The sequence below is a fragment of the Marmota monax genome, unplaced genomic scaffold (genome assembly GCF_021218885.2).
Source record: "Marmota monax isolate L192 unplaced genomic scaffold, Marmota_monax_Labrador192_F-V1.1 WCK01_AAM20220418_F8-fsc00055, whole genome shotgun sequence".
NCBI lineage: Eukaryota > Metazoa > Chordata > Mammalia > Rodentia > Sciuridae > Marmota > Marmota monax.
This window is the reverse complement of record NW_026695205.1, coordinates 7,329,937-7,337,114: the sequence shown is the minus strand read 5'-3', so window position 1 is coordinate 7,337,114 and position 7,178 is coordinate 7,329,937. Positions and strand designations below refer to the sequence as shown.

General features: G+C 45.1%; 1 protein-coding gene across 2 annotated transcripts in view; it reads left to right on the top strand.

Annotated features, from left to right (window-relative positions):
- The first annotated feature begins 6,194 nt into the window (after positions 1-6,194).
- The window catches only part of Fmo4 (flavin containing dimethylaniline monoxygenase 4), a 39,270-nt gene continuing 38,286 nt past the window's right edge, over positions 6,195-7,178 (top strand). The window contains exon 1 of one of the 2 annotated variants that reach the window (XM_046430042.2): positions 6,195-6,332. The gene's annotated coding sequence lies outside the window, so the exon portion shown is untranslated. The remainder of the gene's footprint in view (positions 6,333-7,178) is intronic. The other variant, XM_046430043.2, reaches the window with a different exon arrangement.

Sequence of the window (7,178 nt, the reverse complement as noted above, 5' to 3'; positions counted from 1 at the left end):
TGGAAGCAGGTTGGGGCAGGGGCAGGCTCTTGGTAAGGGTGGAAGAAGGGGTCTCAAGGGATTAACATTTTAATCCCTCAGGGGACAGTCTCCAGCTTCCCAGACTCACTCAAAATTGGCCTCCTTGATCCGACCTGACTCCATTTACCTATCCACACTGACTGCCTGTCTGATTCTGGCTTCACTTCCAGGGCAGGAGCACCAAACAAAACCCGATAAGCTCCCCACACCAGTTCCACATGCTGCCTCACTTCTGCTGAGCCACCCCATGCCAGCAACCTCCAGAAGAGGACACCAGAAGCCTTCTCTGTTCTTCATTATGAAAACCCCTCTGCCCGCCTTTGCATCTATGCCAGACACTAGAGACAGGGGCCGAACATCTTGCTATAGCCAGGTCTGTCTTCATTTATTTCAACAGTACTAAAAAAAGCATTCTATAAAGGGGTAGTTATAATGTTGCACATCCTAAGCCATAGTTAAAATTAATAAATACCATCCATTCTCCCCTTTAGTCCTCACGATGATAATTATGGGGTTGGGGAGGCAAGTATCTTACAAAACTTAATAAGTAAGAAAATTCAGACAAAAAGCTGTCAGCTGATTTATCCAAGTAAACAGGTAACAGGGTGGACGACAGCCTCCAGAACACACATCCAGGGCTCTCTGTCATTTAAGACAAATTACTTCAGAATACTCAGCAGTGACCTCAGAAGAGTCCTCAGGAGCACCTGTGTTTCTCTCATTTACTACCCTGTGGGCGTGTGTGGACCCCCCCCCCTCTCAGTGCACTCTTTCCTGCCGTATCCCAGATTTCACGGCTCCCTGTCTGTGCACACCACATACATCTTTCCCGTTTCCCCTCCCTTTTCCGGGCTATGACTATACTAGGCCTACTTTATGGCCAAAGTATAAAACAGACATGATAGAAACGAATTCCCAGCCTAGAAAGCACCCCATTTTGTCATACAAGAAAGCAGCATCAGGCCTGGGGGTGTAGTGCAGTGGTAGAGCACTTGCCCTGCAGGCATAAGGCCGGGTTCACTCCCCAGTGCTGCAAAAACATTGCATTCTGATTTTAAATTTAAATTTAAATAAATAATCCCAGAGAGAAAAAAACACAACTAAATTACTTATTGCCCAGAAATCTAACAAAAGAGAAATGTAGAGAACACCTTGGCTTCGCAGACTTTCTTGCACACCCTTTAAATCAGAAGGGCTTCTGAGGCATTTTATCTCCAAGGATAATTATATATTTTCTGAAGCTCTTTTTAACATATACAAATAGTACCCCCGCTGACCAGCCTTTGGCACTGAACCTACCTTCTTGCACACCAGTGCTCTGGACCTCTTGGTATGCCCACTGGGGAGGGGCTAGAGCACCAGGCCCAGAGCTCAGGATCACGCGCTCTGCCACTGCTACCTGTGTGACCTGGACCAAGCCACAGCCTTTCCCAAGCCAGTGTTCCCTTCACAGCATGGCTGCCCCAGTACCTCCTGCCTCACAGAGCTTCACGTTGACTTAACCAGCGGCTTCCATGATTCCATGGGTCTGCCCTTGTCCCTGGGGCAGCTCCATGCTCAGCATAAGAGGCCAGCTTCCAAAATCCCAGACCACAATCCTCAGAGGAGAGAAAAAGAACTTCTAGAGCTTTTCTAGGTATCCAAAGGTGTGTTTATCCCTTCCTCCTGGTCACGTGCCACCTCGCTAGTGACTGCATTTCCCAGCCTCCTTTGCACTAATAGGATCACATGGCCCCAGTCTTGCAAAGGGGATGTGAATAGAAATAAGGTATGTAACACACCCTTGCTTTCTCTTCTATGTGAGTTACATCATGGTCATGGCAGCAATCCAGTGTTAAACATGCAGAAAAGGACAAAGTCCTGAAAAATGATAGAGCAACCCAAATAGAAGGAACGAGTTTCCTGAACAGCCCGGGTCACAAAGTGGCTTTATGGCCCTAGACTAGTCAAGCTGTTGCATGACAGAAGGAACTTTTATCTTATTTGAGCCATTGTATTTAGGGGGTCTCTTTGTTACATCAGCTCAGCTTTTACACACACACACACTGAAGTCTCCAGTGAATCTCTCCTTGCATCTTACATCCTCAGTAGCTTCGGTGTCTCCTCCTAAGGCAATCATTTGCAAGGGAGCTGGGACTCACCTTAGACCAAAACACCTATGCTTGAAGCTGAGGATGGGGTCAGCTGTCTCAGAGAGATCACCCTCAGTTCAGCTAATGTCAAATCCACTTATTCTCCCAACTCCATTGTCCCCTTTCATTCATTCATATTTGCATGTCAGAACTCCAGCTCTGGTCAAAATCCACCTTTCCAGCTTCTTCAAACCTCCCTCTGAGCATCTGCCCTTAGGTAGAAGAAAAGCACTCAGCACCCTAACTGGTCACTCCTGGACTCCAGTCTACCCTGCTGCCCCAAATCCTGCCAGGTTCCCCTAATACCTTCACTCCCAGGTCTCTCTCCTCTCCCCACACACCTATACCACTCCCCCCACCCCACTCTCTGAGGGGCAGGCAGCAACAGTTAGCAGAGAACATCAAGAGATTTCCACCTCCACATCTCTGGGCCCACCTGCTGCTGTGCCCATACACTCCTGTTAGTAAGCACAGGCCACCTGTGTCCCCAAGCCCCACCCCTGCACTTGTGCTATGGATCCCATCCTTCCACACTTCCCAAGAACTTTGCTCAGATAATTGCCCCCTTTCTACTGGATCATTCTCTATCTCTGAGAACAGATCCCTTCACTCAACATCTTATATGTCAGAGGGCTGAGCTCTACTTTACAACTTAGATCATTCTGGAGAATGAATTACAGGGGAACAAATAGAAATAAGGACTATAGTGAAAAGGCTATTGGAGAATAGTTCCAGGACTATCAAACTGGAACATGCTGACCACTCTTAGACTGGACTCTCTGGAAGCTGGAGAACTGTGGCAGAATAAGGAAGACGAGAGAGACCACACAGCCAAATGCAATCTATAAACTTTACTCCATTCTCAGGAAAAACGTAACTAAAAGAGTTGTATGTGGTTCAACATAAAGAATCAATTAAGGTAAAACACTACATGTCCCCTTTCTCCTGGATCATTCTCTAACTCTGAAGGATAAAAATCATAGAATCATCTCAATAGACAGAGAACACGCTTTTAAAAAATGTAACACCTTTTTCTGACTAAAAGAAAACAAACTCCCAACAAACTAAGCGTAGAAGGAATTTAACTCAAATACCAAAGGCCATATTCAGAAAGCCCATGGGAGAGTACGCAATGGTGCAGAGCTGAATGCTATCCCTCTAACCTAGGGAACAGGACAAGGTGCCCACTCTTGCCACTTCTATTCAGCGCAGCAGTGGGAAGAAAGATGCCAGAAAAAAAATCAAAAGGGGAAAAAAAAAGGAGCTAGAGAGTAAAGAGAGCCTAAGTTTGCGAGTGGAAAACACAAGGTGCCAATGTGGTCACTGACTGCCATAAAGTTGAGTAAATGCAACAAGATGACAAGGGCAGGCAGAACGTAGGTGTGACACACGGAGGGAATGTTGGCAGAGGAAAGAGTTCACAGAGAAGTCCAAGGCCAAAGGAAGGCATCAGAGGCCAAGCTGGGCTTAGCCTCAGCCAAAACCCGGAGGTGAACAGGTGAACTGCAAGCACCTTCCTGCAGAGGGCGCTGTCAATCTGAGTCTAGGCACCACGCTGGGTGTCACAGAAGAGTGGGAGCTGACCATTCAGACCTCAGTTCTTGTGTCCCATGAAAATCAAGCAAGCAAATTTTATTGTAGGTGTAATAAGTAAGGCTCAAATAAGCACACTCTCAAGACAGAGTACATGTCTCCAAGCAGAGAAGGACCAGGAAACTTGTCTGCTTCCAAACTGATAACTGTCTGGTGTTCACCAGGAGAACCAGAGTCCACCTTCTGCAGCCTTTACCTGTCAGATGTGTAAAAAAAAAAAAACAAAGGCAATTCAGAGAAGTTCTGTGCCCTGCTGTGCTATTGGTTCATGTTTCACTGCTCATTATTAAACTACTTCCTAACAGTGAGACACTCTTCCTGGATTAGAGAGATAGAAAAGAAGAACAATCTAAAATTCTCATGGAACCACAAAACACCGCAAATAGCCAAGGCAATCTTGAGAAAGAAGGAAACCGTAGATATCACACTTCCTGGTTTAAAATGATATTATGACACTCTAGTAATTAAAACAATGTGGTGCTGGCATAAAGGCAGACATAGAGACCAACAGAACAGGATGCAGTTCCCAAAACAAACCCACAAACACATGGTCGTCTGATAAGAGTGCCAAGCATATACAACAGGAAGGAGCCTCTTTAATAAATATGGCCAAGAAACTAGAAATCCTCATGCAAAAGAATGCCTTTATCTTACACCATACACAAACATCGACTAAAACAGGTTAAATAATTAAATGTAAACATGGGCTAGAAGACTTAATATTGCTTTAAATATCCACACTTCCCAAAGCAATCTACGTGCAAACAGCCAACTTCTCATTATATCCTTCTTCACATTGGTCTTGGCAATGAAATTTGGGCTATGATACTGTATTAGCCAACTTTGGCATCACTGTAACCAAAATACCTGAAAAGAATGAGTTAGAGGAGGATACATTTATCTGAGGCTCATGATTTCAGAGGTCTCAGTCCATAGATGGCTGACTCCATTGCTCTGGGCCCAAAGCGAAACAGCAAACATGGGGAAAGGACCCAGTAGAGGAGCTGCTCCGCTCATGGTGGGGTCAGGAAGTACTGATGGGAAGGGTCACAGGGAAGATGCACCTCCCAGGACAGCCCCCAGTGACCACCTCCTCAGCCACGCCCCACCTGTCTACAGGTACCACCAGTCAGCCCATTCAGACTAGGACGGGTTGATCAGGTGACAGCTCTCACAGACCAGTCATTTCACCTCTGAGCACTCCTGCATGAACAGGAGCTTTTAGGAAACACCTCACTTCCAAACCCTAACAGGTACCAAAAGAACAGGCAGCAAAAGCAAAACCAGACAAGTGGGATTCCACCACACTACACGTCCTGCGTACTGCAAAGGAAAGGCAGCCTGTGGGAGGGAGAAAGACCGCGAACCACGTATCTGAGAAGAGGTCAGAAGCCAAAACCAAATAACTGATTCTAAAATTGTCAATGGACTTAACATTCTCCAAATAAAACACACAAATGACCAAGAGGCAAAGGTGCTCAACAGCACTAATTGTTAGGTAATGCAATTAAAACCACAAGGATTTATCACCCCACACCTGACAGGATAGCTATTATCATAAACAAAGCTAGCACACACCGAAGACGTCCATGCTCTTGGTAGGAATACAAAATGGTGGGTTATTATGGAAAACAGTGTGAAAAGTCCTCAAAAAATCAAAAGTATGATGGTAAATGATGCACCAATCTCACTTTGGGGTGTACATGCAGGAAAACTGAAACCAGGGTCTCACACCTCCACTCTCCCCTTCCTTGTAGCATTGTTCACAATAGCTAAATATGGTGAACAAATGCCCATCAACAGATGAATGGTTAAAGAAAATGTGAAATGTACACACCACAGAACATTATTAAGCCTGAAAAAAAGGAAATTCTGCCTTAAGTAGGACATGGATGAGCTTGGAGGAGATTATGCTATGCAAAATCGGCTAGTCGCAGACAGACAGACACAGCATGATTCTACTCACATAAACTATCTAACACAGTTGAATTCATAGAAGCAGAGAGAAGGGCAGTTGGCAGGGGCTGAGAGTGGGAGGGAATGGAGAGTTGTCAGACTCTTTCAAAATGAAAGATGAAAAAGCTCAGGAGATCAGCTATAGAACACAGCAGGTAACTAAAAATACAGCATTGTGTGCTTAAACAATTAAGATGGAAGATCTCCTGTTATGTATTCTTAACCCCCCCCCAACACACACACACAGAGGAAACTTTTGAAGGTGATGATTACGTTCATTACCTTTGTGGTTTTATGTTTGTATTCAGTCCTAATTGACTCATCAAATTGTGTACTTTAAATGTGCACAGGTATTTTTGTATATCAGTCATACTTCAATAAAGCTGTTTCTAAAAAAAAAAAAAAAAAAGGGGAGGGTGCTGGTGAATGTTTAAGACTGGCTCAGAGTGCAGGCAGCCAACCAGACCATTTGCCAATTTTCATTGTGTAAATTTTCTGACGGTGACCAAAGTCTCTTGATATTCTCAAACTCAGAGTTGGAAGAGGTGTATACATTCTCTCACTACAAGCCAACTCCAGCACACCACTAGGACGCTTTGGACATTCTGCATTTTGTGGAGGAATTTTAAGGTAGACTATATGTTGGACTATATATTAAATTTACATAGACTTTCTTACATGGAGTGTGGAACTGACAATATGATTGGCAGGGCATGTGCCCTTGCTTGTGAGACCCATGCTGAAGCATCTGGATGGCACCGATGTTTCCAGATTATTTTCAGATGGTTTGGCAAGAGCCAGCAGGGTGGGGGGAGAGCGATGGGGGGCAGAGCATGGGGGTGGGGAGGAGAGCATGTGTGGGTGGTAACCTCTTTTATACATTGTTGTTCATTAATGAAACAGGTTCTTCAACAGTTTCAACTGTCTCTTTATATTTTGCAAAAGAAAAAAATTAATTTGTTACCAACAGATTAACATCTAGATCTGCAGCTTCTGTTGAGCCTAAAGCCTTGTGATATTGGCAACATTTATCTAAACTAAATCCACAGGTGCTGCTTCCAGTCAGACGTTATCTGACCCACTTCTTGCCTTCCTGTAGACGTTTGCAATTTGTGACTCCTGGTTCAGAAACTTCTAGAGGACCGTGTGGGAAAATGTCCCCAGACACAAGACCTAAGACGGTCTGCGATGCTAGGTTCCCAGCACTGGGTGGAGAGAACAGGAATGCGGGGTACCTCCACTGTGGTCCTCCTGTTCCTCTTGACAGAGTGGATGTCTCAAGGTTGTCTTAGGCTTTCCCAGACACACCTCACCAGCTCCCTCTGCTGACCCAATCTGAAGGATGATCCCGCTGGAACTCCTTGTGAATCCTCAATTTTAAAATCACACTCAGGGAGTCGGGAAACGCCAGCCGTGGAACCACCTGATTGGAGCCTCTTGGTGCAGGTCACCTAAATTGCTCTATCTTTTTCGACC